The following is a 10845-nucleotide window of genomic DNA, read 5'->3' as shown; positions in this document are numbered from 1 at the left end:
GGGTTCTTGAAGAGGAGGTTAGATAGGCATCTAGCTGGGGTCATCTAGACCCAGTACTCTTTCCTGCCTATGCGGGGGGTCGGACTCGATTATCTATTGAGGTCCCTTCTGACGCTAGCATCTATGAATCTATGCTGTGAGACGGCAAGGACCAGCTGAATTAGTCTGAGCATGGTGTCTTGGTTTCTTTATCCAAAACAGCATGGAGGCATCTCTACTGGAAGCAGAGAAACAGGAGAGGTCAAGACTTCCAACACTCAAGCCAAACTGTGGATTTAGGAGACTGACTTTAAGCATCCATTTTCAAACAACTGGCAATTTTGCACCTTTGCTCAGAGCCAGCACCATCATTCCCGTGATAGTAAAGCTCGCAAGGTGCTTGCAGCAGCAGTGACACAACCACCTTGTACTTTATTCACTGGTGTTGGACAGAATTTTTTAATCATTCTAGTGTTCTGGAAAACAGGGTTGTGGTGACAAGTAAAAAAAGACTTACCTGAACATTGGCTAAAAAGGCTATAAAACCACATGGAGGGTGTCATTGATACCCTTGACACCCAGGTCAAGGCACTGGCTGTGACCAGTCATAGATCAGGCACTGTCAGCAGGCCCTTCCAGTGGAGGGCAGGGTCTTGGACTGGAATGCATGGTTCCCGGTCAGGCTGGGAAGGGAACCAAACCAAGGAAAGCAGCCACATCCTAGAATGGCAACTCTGGGAAGCTCTCTCAGCAGTTTGATCTGATGTCAGCTGTAAATGTGATCTAATCGATCTTGGTTCCTCTTCTTTCTCTCTCCTTGCCCTGTTTAGCCTGACCACATCTGGCACTGTGCAGTCAAGCTGGGCAGCTGGGTTTCCTGTCAGGTCCCTGTGGCTCAATCAACTGCATTAAGTGGAGCTGTCACCTAGCTGTAAAGCTACAGGTGTACTGAGCTAGGAATACCATTGCAACACTGGCACCTATAACCTGTGTATACAGCCAACGAAACAGCTGAAGGGACAGAACTGGAGATTCCCTAGTTCAAATTTGGCATGCATTCTGCAGGAGTGTTACTTTAAGTCAGATCACTGGACCGCATTTCCATCTCACTGCTCTAATCTAGATAACAATCACAGCAGTTCACATAAATGGCATGAGTGGCCTCTCGCACACTGGGAAAGATAAGAAGTGATATTGAATTAATAGAAAAGGTCATTTAAACCGACTGGCCATGTTCTAAAGGTTGCCAACCAGTAGTAGGCAACCTTTAAGCCACAGGCCAAAGCCACCCAACTCTGGTCAACATAGGCCAGGTGGCTTTAGCAGCAGGTCAGTGACAGGGGAATTTCCCTGCACCCCTGCTGGGGCAGTCAGCTGAGAGCTGTGCCACATCACAGCCACTTCTCCCAGTCCCCTCATTCCCTGGCTATTTGAGGGAACAGCTTCCAGCTAACGGGGGGGCTTCACGTGGGTTGGGCAGCTGCAGACTGCGTCTGTGCTGTTTCTGCTTCTCTCCGCTTCCCCCCACGTCCCAAATTCCCAACACGGACACAGCTAGAAGCTGCCCAGCTCTGACACCTCCTCTGCCTCTGCCTGTGCTGGGTAGGGCAAAGCAGCAAGTTGATCAGATCTGGGAGAGTGGGGAGAGCTAGGAGAAGCGGTGGCAGCAGGGGTGCAGGCAAACACCTCCAGCTCTGCAGGCTGGATTCAATGGCTCTCGTCCATGGGCTGTATATTGCTGACCCCTGATCTCAGCAGTACTGAAAGAGACCTCAAGCAACTGAAGGCATTACAAAGGAAAAAAGAACCAGATGCTGTTGAGTTTCATTGTAAACCATAACCCAGTAATCACAAGGTTAGCATGGACACAAACACTCTCGTATGTCTGGAGGCAGGTTGAAAAAGTTAGGACTGAGATGCATCTGGGTGCAGGAAATCAGATTAACTGTGGGTTTATGGCAGCAGAGACTGGTTAAACAACCCCAGCAACACTGAAATCCTACTGTTTTGCCCAATAAATTCTAGAAGTGGCTTGGGCAGTGCTTTAGCCTCAAAGGAAGTGCTGTGCTGATGGAAGGTATTTGTAACAGAATTGGAAACTGAAAGCCTGAAATTGTCTCCAGGCAGGAGTCATCCCTCTGTCACCAATTTACAGCCTTGTTAAAACTTCCAGGTCACTTCAACATTCTTAGTTCACTCGTATCTAGGGTGGATTTGATTTAAATCAAATCAATTTAAATCACGGGTCAGGATGCCTCGATTTAATCACTGTTTTCTACAAAAAGTGCATTCTTGTTGTTTGATATCCTTTATTCATTTAACTTCTTGAAACTTTGCACTTTTAGAGAGAGGTAAGAGCTTGACTCTGTACAAAAACTTCAGAGAGACAAGAGGGCGGATGGGTAGGTAATTAGGTCTGTTCTCTCATCTCCATATACAGGCAGTCCTCAGACTTATGACAATTGGTTCCTGAAAACCGGGTCTTAAACTGAAACGTTGTAACTCGGAACCAATTTTCTCATAAGAAACAATGTTATAAATGGGGGTTGGTTTCTGAACCAAGGCCCGATATCCTATTTTCACCAAAAATACCCCAGAATTTTGTACTTGATCAATTATAGATGAGTAATATAGCTACACTAAGGCAGACAAGGTTCCTTGGGTGAATTTGATATCTTTTATTAGACCAACCCAAATGGTTGGAGAATAGTTATTAAGCAAGCTTTCAGGTTCAAAAACCCTTCATCAGGCTAAGGAAGCTGCAGCAGTTGGTGTGTGCTCTTCCTGGATGGAATGAAAAGCTACACTACACTAATGTATTTATATTGTAAATAGCAATCATATTAATTTGGAAGGACTTCTCTGAGGCGACTGCTGGACTTTTTGAAGGGTTCTTGGCTGGACTCTTCTCAGGAGTCTTGGCTGCAGGTTTTTCTGAAGTCTTGTCTGCTTTCTTAAAGAAAGTGTCCAAGATAGTTTAGACAGATGTCCTCCAGGGAGATGACCGATGCAGTGAACTCGTTCACTGGTGTGGCGTCACATCGGATCAAGCGTTGTAAAGTAAAAAATGGCGTTGTGAAGCTGAAACAGGGTGTCAATTTATAAACGTTGTAAGTGTGAAACAGTGTAACTTGAAACATTTTAAGTAGATGACTGCCTGTACTGCTGTTAACAAGGATGTTTTCTCTGGAGACAAGCCCACAGTCTGACAACTGAAACTAAGCATCACAGAGATGCTTAATGGGATCTTCTAGACTGAGCACTAAGTCTCATTGGTTACAGTGGTTTTCTTTAATCTTTACTAATCTGTAGAGGAATCTCTGGGAACCCCGCAAGACTGGGCCTTTAATCTAGACCGTGGCCTGTTGTGACCTATTTATAAAACATTTCTAAAAAGGTTACATGAATATATCATCTCAAATAGTATATAATTAGAAGTTATAATTCCTACTCCATGATGATATCTTTGAGATTTAGCCTATCTTTAAATTTAACTAAGTTGTGGGGTTTTTTTAAATCATCTTAACAACAATGATTGAATAAAAACATCTGATTCAAATAAAAAAATCTGTTTACATTTTTTTTAATTGTTGATTTTTATCCACCCTGCTTGTATCCCATAACCTCCCTTCCTCCCCACCCCAGGCATTCTTCTGAAAGGGTACGTCAAAACATGGATACAGGATTTGTGGTCAGACATCTTTTACAACCTGCTCAACAAATACTTTCCAAACAGTGCAGGAAGTCCAAAGTGAACTCTTCCTTTACTAAAAAAAGAAATTTACCATCAGATAACAGGTGGTCTTGGGGTTCCTACTTCAGATCTTCTGTCTGTAGAGAACCCTTCCCACTTCCCTTATATCCAAATGAGGTGAAGAATCACCCATTTCATTGTGACTCTTATTGACAAAGTGGTCCCAGTTTTGGTCACTGGTGCAGCTGCATTGTGCAAGCCAGAAGAGACCAAGTTGCAGTGATGAAACTTAGCCAGTGTCACATTTATTGTGTACAAGAACATGTGAAAGCTCTGAGATGCAGCTAAGACTTAATTTGTGGGGCTGGGCAGGGAAGAGGGAAAACTATGATTACAGGAGAGATTCAGCTGCAATTTTAATTACAGAGCAAACCAGTGCCACTCCAGGATAACATGTCCTTGAGGAATGCCCGCCAGTCAAAACTGGCAGGTTCATAGGAGAAGGATCTTGGCTTTTACTGCACTGTACGTGTCCCCAATTCCACCCCTGCCACAGGAGCATTTTGTAACAGTATCTGCCCACAGACAAAGCTTCAAGAGTTAAAAGACCACAGGACTTCCCCTCCAGAGTGCAGCAAACCAGAAAACAACCCCTGATTATTCACTGATAGTTTCCCCAACAAGACTGGGAGGTCTCACATTAATAATAGATTCAATTTTTCATCCAACAGCTTTTAATGACAGCACCAAGCACTATCCTTCTACTCAGCCACCTTCCTTTCACTACCCCTTAAGACTCAGGACCCATTACTGACTATGCTCAGCTGATATACCATTTTATATTTCCTGTCCTGTTCCCAGAAACCTAATGAAAAAAAGTCATGCCTACTGACGCGGAAGTATACCGCCTGAGCCACGCACACAAAAGGCCCTGCCTAACCTGAAATGCTACAGAACAATCTACATTTCACCATCTTCCAGCAAGCATTTCCAGGTCCTCCCTCCCTGTCACTCTCCTCCCCAGGGCAAGGTATGGTGCTCTCTTGAAGAAGGCTGCTAGCACACACCCTGGGCAACTCTCACTGTTTGCCACCTTGATGGCTATTAACTCCTTGTCACCCACTATCTCCTTGCCTGATTCCAGTTCAATTACTGCTTACTACCCTCACCCATTGCACATGTAGCATAAACTAAATCATACATTTTAATGTTATCTGGCTCAGGGACTGTGTATCCCCATGTTTGTCTAGCACCTTGCACAAGAGAATCCTTTATGCTGACAAGGAACTTGGGTGTGACAGCACTACTGTAAGGTAGTACAGTAATAAAACCTTTGCCCTAGTCTGAGCACACTAGTCTCCCGTGCAGAAGGTACACAGCATGCAGAGAGGGAAATGCTCTGGAATCCTTTGCAATGGGTGTGCATTATGTAGGTAAATATTATTTGTTCTTTATAGGTACAGGAAATGAGGTACACAGAAGGGAACAGGCATGCCAAGGGTCATACAATGAGTTGCTAGCCAACCTGAGGGGAAATAAAGCAGTGGCTGTGTACTGTCACTAGTGCTCCTTCTGCCTGCTCTTGAAAATATCAAAGAGAAGAGATGAGTAAGCACAGAGAAATGGCACCTGCACTTCCCCCTGCACAATGGCTTTGTTCTTTGTGGTTTCAAGTTGGGCCCCTTGGTGCAGTGCTGAGCAGGCGAAGTCCCATTCCAGGGGGGAGTGCTGACGCTGCTTCCAGAAGTGCAGGCTTTTCAAATGTAGACAACCCTGAACTTGCCTCTCATACCATCTTCTTCGCACAGCCTCGACTACAAACAGCCTTCCAAGTTCTTTTGCTCTTGTAATTCAATAAATTATTCATTCCAATGTTATCTAAAGTCAGTGGAATTAACCTCTCCCTCCAAACACAGGCTTCTGCCAGATTACACTTCCATCAAACCTGTGTTGTTCAGACTAGAAAGGGTTTCTACTCAGCATCAGTGCAGGGACACCAACAAGCACGCACCACCTCTGTGCCCCTCGTGCCTGCAGAATAGCATGGAGGGGGCTGCAGCATTTCTCCAGCACAAAATATCAGAAGCAGCAAGAGAGGAGACATGGCTAGAAGTGCTCTGTGCTTGTAGGGCAGCATCACAAGGCAAAGACTGCTTCCCCGTTAAGGGAACAAAAGGCCACTGACAAGGTAGTCAAAGGAAGGAGGAGTTGGAGCATGGATGCAGGAGTGCCTCATGATGGCAGAGGGCTCAGTCCTAAAGGAAAGCTGTATGAACAGGCTCCTGCTCATTGTGGCATGGGTGGCTGTTCGAGCTGTGCTGGCTGTTCTGTTGGGCAGGGGAGGGAAAATGCATATTTTCTACCTATGGGGATTTGTTACCATCTTTAATTTTCCCTGAGCCTAAGGAAGGGCGTGTATGCCCAAAAGCTTGCAGAAAAAGATTTTTTTTTTTGTGATTTCTTAGTTGGTCTAATAAAAGGTATAATCTCTGAACCAACAGTTCTAAAGTTTTGCATTTCTTTTTGTCGCAGACCAACATGGCTACCAAATACATCCCTGAAGGAGAGAGGAAGGCTTTCAGACTGGGTGCAAATCACAGGTTAAATCCCTGGCCGATGCTAGGGGTGTTCACAAGAGAAAGAAAGAAGCCATGTTGTTCTCCCTGCATCCTCAGCGACAGGACCTGGTTCTGAGAGGCATGGACCCAGATGAAGCTATCTGAAAGAAAGACCAAAGAGAGACACTGGGGATTTCAAGTGGCCCATTAAGGGTCCCTGCTGTGCTGGTGTTACCACCCTCTTGCCTGTATGGGCAGTCTGACTCATCCCTACTACAGCCCTCTCTGCTCCTTCCATCTCCCCCACTCACCAAAGAGCAAGTGGGGACCACCCCACATCTTGCCAAAATCCTCATAATATACAAAGCCCAGGAAACTGCAGAAGCAGAAGCTTTTTTTGAAAGGGGATCAAGAAGCTGGCAAGGTGCACAAGCAGGGTTCCCACGCATCCAGGTGCTCCTAAGGCCTCAAGCCATGGTAACACAGTGCCTCCCTTTGCTTAAACCATGACAACAAGCTCTCCCTCCCTTCCCTACCATCAAGTAGCAAGCTTAGGAACATTTGGTTTTTACATTAATGGTTCTGTGAGGATGAGAGTACAGGTGTTGGAAAGCCAAGAAACAAAGAGGTAGGCCCTCTACGCAGGTATGAAGGGACAGAAACAAGCAATTGTTCTCACTCCTCTTGGGAGTGGGATCTACCTCTGGTTTTATGTTATAGTATAGAAAAGCTTGATGGTGGGGCCACTGGAGGGGTTAGCAGAAGAAGAAATGGCTTTGGAGATCCAGAGCAGTGGAAGTGTGTGGCATAAGCATTAGTGTAGTACCCACAGCTCAGCATTTCTTTGCTTTTAGGGCATATTGCCCTTAGCCTACCTTACACCCTTATAGGTCTGCTTTTATTTCTAGATTATATAGGATCCTTTGTACCATCGCACCCCTTAACAGAGCAAATAATTAATTGTACAGTAGAGCCCATACCGATTCCCGTCTTTCCCTGTGAATCTGCCTCAAGTTTCTCTTAAGTACTTTTGACTGCATTCTGTACAGAAAAGGACAAGTGAAAGAACAGAAGGCAGAGCAATTATAGTTACTGGCTTAGCTGACCAAATACCCTCCTGTGACAGAGAGCAATTAAAAATAGAAAAGGGACCCCTCAATTGACACAAGAACTGTTATCACCCTCCTATCAAAAGGGGGAAACAGTGCTACCTGCCACACAGGAAGGACTGAATTCTAGCTGAAAAATACAGGGCGCATCCACACAAGACATTTGCTGCGGAGTTGCCCAGTTAGCTCCACAGTAAAATCTTGGCATCTACAAATGTGGCCCTATTAGGCTACAGGAAAGTAATAAACTCCGCATCAGTAAAATACAAGTACTATCCTGCTGCAGCGTCTTTTCACGCACAGCCAGAATTGTGGGGTAGAAAATTTTTCAGTGTTTTATTTTTCCGTGGGAAATTTTCAATTTCTAAAAATTAATTGTTTCATAAAAGTAATTAATAACAATGAATTGGATGCCAATACAATATTAGGCAAGCTTGGCGGTTTCAAAGTTGTAATTAATGTTTTTCAGGTGATTATCTCTAGGAAGTGTGTGAGAGAGTGCATATATGTTTTATTGATTTGTAAGCAGGAGGGTAAATACACTCACATAATATTCCAAACCAAAAAAATCAAGGTATGAATTCACCTAACTGGCTGTGCAGGTCAAATCAAAACCAAAGCACAGCACATCATGCACTGTTCTTTGGGTGTGCTAAAATTAGTGCGTCAAGTTTTCAGTGCCTCCTTTTTTTCTTAAATTTAAACAAACAATGTTAAGGAAGTACATGCTATAGTATATTGTCTTTACATTTTTACAAGTATTCCCATAAAAATAATTTCTTTCCACATAAAGCTTTGAATTCATTTGAATATAACATTTAAACCATATTAAGTGTGTTGTATTAAATTTTTTTCCTAATCAAATATTTCAGTTCAAATACTTGTGGCTATTGGGACATAAAATTAACATGGGGGTACTTTTTTAGTTCTGTTTACTAAATATAAGTCAAATAAACATGCTAAATTAGATCGTGCTCTATTTAGGGCATTGGCAAATTTTCCAATTCAAAATTTTCCAGAAAACCCACAACTCTATGCACAGCAACACATGTAGGGATGCTGACCTGGCTAGCTGGCGCACGAGGGTGGTTCAGTGCGGGGGCTACCTACTGGCTAGCCCTGCGCTGGAGCAGCCTCGTGCCCCAGCCAGCCCCTCTACACACGCTGAGCCAGGTCAGAGCAGCCCCAGGCTGGCAGGCTGACACCGCAGGTCCTCTGCCAGCTGGGGCTGCTCTACCCTGTTCAACGTGCTGCTGTCCCAGGCACATGTGTAAATGTGGTGCCAGGGAGCAATAAACTCTAGTACAAGATATGCAGGGGTTTATTGCTGCTCATTAATATGCATGTGTAGATGCACCCACAGAGCTCTTATTCAGCACAGAAAATAATCCTCTTCCTTGGACACATTATTTTTGGACAAAGGGAACCTTAAATCTCATGGACTATGAAACTTTTCAAAACATAAAACTGCTAAAGAATCTACCCAAGAAGGAAGAGGATCTAGTAGATTCTAATAACTCCAGCAACAACCACACCGTTAAGGGTTTTCATTTTGGGGCAGGGAATCAAATTCTAACACACTGCAACCCTCCCCACATGAAAAGGTGCAGCTGGATTCTGGCATACAAAGCTTGGTACAGAGAGCCTTCCTGAAAGGAGCAAATAACGTGCACATTTGAGGGAGTCACTGGTAGGATGCAAGGAAAATCTCCTAACATGGAAAACATTCTGTTTGACAGCTGAGAGCTGCCCTGAAAGTGGGCCGCAAGAGCTGACCAGTGGCCATTTCCTCTGTAGATCTGATGCCAACCAGCTGAGGGAATTCAGCTCCTCTCTCTCCCAGCATTAAATCTTCAGAGGAAGCGGCCCGAGGCAACTGTCATGGCCCAGTTTCACTGCCATTGCCAGCCAAGCTGATGCCAATGCAATGTTTTCTTGCATTCTACATGAATGAACTTCAGTGGCTTCTGCATTTCCAGGTGGGTGGAGAAGCAAGAAAGCCAGAGAAGGGCAATATCTCTCAGTGCTCCAGACACAAACAGAAAGACAAATATTGACTTTTTCCTGCACCCATCCTTGCCTTTGTAACAGTGTCAGGAAAATGTCTGACTTCTGTTCTCTTGATGGGCATGAACATAAGGATCTTACCTTAAATTCATGCAGGTGATGGGACAAATGTGGATTCAGTCATTAAAACTCTGGAGTAGAAGCCTTGCTGGAGCAATAATTAGATGATGATGGGGATCTGCACAGCCCCAAGGGTTGTATGTGGCTGTTTGCAATGGTAGGTACATGGATACAGGGGGAAAAAGGAAATGGCGGCTCCTGCTGTCAGGAGCTCCCACCAGGAGTTACTGCAGCCACCTAATGTGAGAGGATGAGAATGTAAGAACCTGGAAAACATGAGCATGTCTCCTGTAATTTGTCATGGTTTAGGAGTGGTCCCTATTACACCCATATTCAGCTTCCCCTGACACCACCCTGGAGCACTATCAGTCCAGCTGATAGTGACAGCTCTTAGTCGTGGGCCCAACAAACTGAAGGCTGGAAGCCAAACCACTGGGCTGGGAACACGTCCAGCAAACAGACACACAAGCTGTTAAGAGTTGCAATCATCTTTCAGCACCAGGAGCTACATCTACAGAAGCTGCTGAATCACACCCATTTGGAGGTGTCCCAAAGAGACAGCCAGCCTTGGCTTTCAAGCACCTGAAACTAGAGAATTCAGTTGAATCTCAGCTGAGCTGCAGAACAGTAAGAGCTAACACAGCTGCTACCAGCAGTTCAAAGGACACAGATCAAAGTAGGAATACACTGAAATAGGAAACATCAAAATGACATGACAGCAAAACCCCCTTTTCTGTCCTAGGACTTCTTTAAATTAACATTTCTACCATCACTAATCCCTCTACATATTTAATGTGACAATTAAAGGGTGCTTCACAAACATCAAGATGCAAGCTCTCAACCCCCTTGTAAAGTCCCAAAATGATGATCTTTATCTCACAGAAAGGTGAAGGACAGAGTTCAGGAAATCGTTCCCTTGAAGGCAGAGAGAAAAAGCCTACAAGGCAGATTCTATTTTACCTACTGAACTTGGAGAGCTGGTTCAACCTCTCAGAAAGAGGGCGAGTTGGCGCTTTCTGTTCCACACCACTGTACCTTCTGTTCTGGCTCTACAGCCACTTGATTTAATCTTAGCAGGGAAGCTGAGCTTTTCCCAGGTAATACATGAGAATGTACAGTATGACTAATGTGGGTGGGCTTTATCAAGTTAACTATTAGGAGCCAGTCTGCCAACTGTGACTGGCAGAGTTCATGGTGCTGAAAGGAGCAGCTCAGGTTCTCTCACAAGTTTGACATCTTTTTGCCCAAAGAAGCAAAATAGGTTCTCCTTGCCTGCTGGCACCTCCTCCATTTGGCCAGCAAAGTAAAACCCACCAAGATTTAACAAAAATGATTCTTCTACTCAAGGTCATCCTCTAGGTAAGCACAGTGGGCAGGA

General features: G+C 44.6%; 1 protein-coding gene across 1 annotated transcript in view; it reads right to left on the bottom strand.

The window, feature by feature from the left end:
• SIDT1 (SID1 transmembrane family member 1) overlaps positions 1 to 10555 on the bottom strand; it is a 64992-nt gene extending 54437 nt beyond the window's left edge. Inside the window, exon 1 of the mRNA XM_025214444.1 lies at positions 10432 to 10555. The gene's annotated coding sequence lies outside the window, so the exon portion shown is untranslated. The remainder of the gene's footprint in view (positions 1 to 10431) is intronic.
• Positions 10556 to 10845: the final 290 nt, after the last annotated feature.

Source organism: Alligator sinensis, unplaced genomic scaffold (genome assembly GCF_000455745.1).
Source record: "Alligator sinensis unplaced genomic scaffold, ASM45574v1 scaffold317_1, whole genome shotgun sequence".
Classification (NCBI taxonomy): Eukaryota; Metazoa; Chordata; order Crocodylia; family Alligatoridae; genus Alligator; species Alligator sinensis.
The sequence above is the reverse complement of the archived record's forward strand: the minus strand, read 5'-3'. Positions and strand labels throughout refer to the sequence as shown.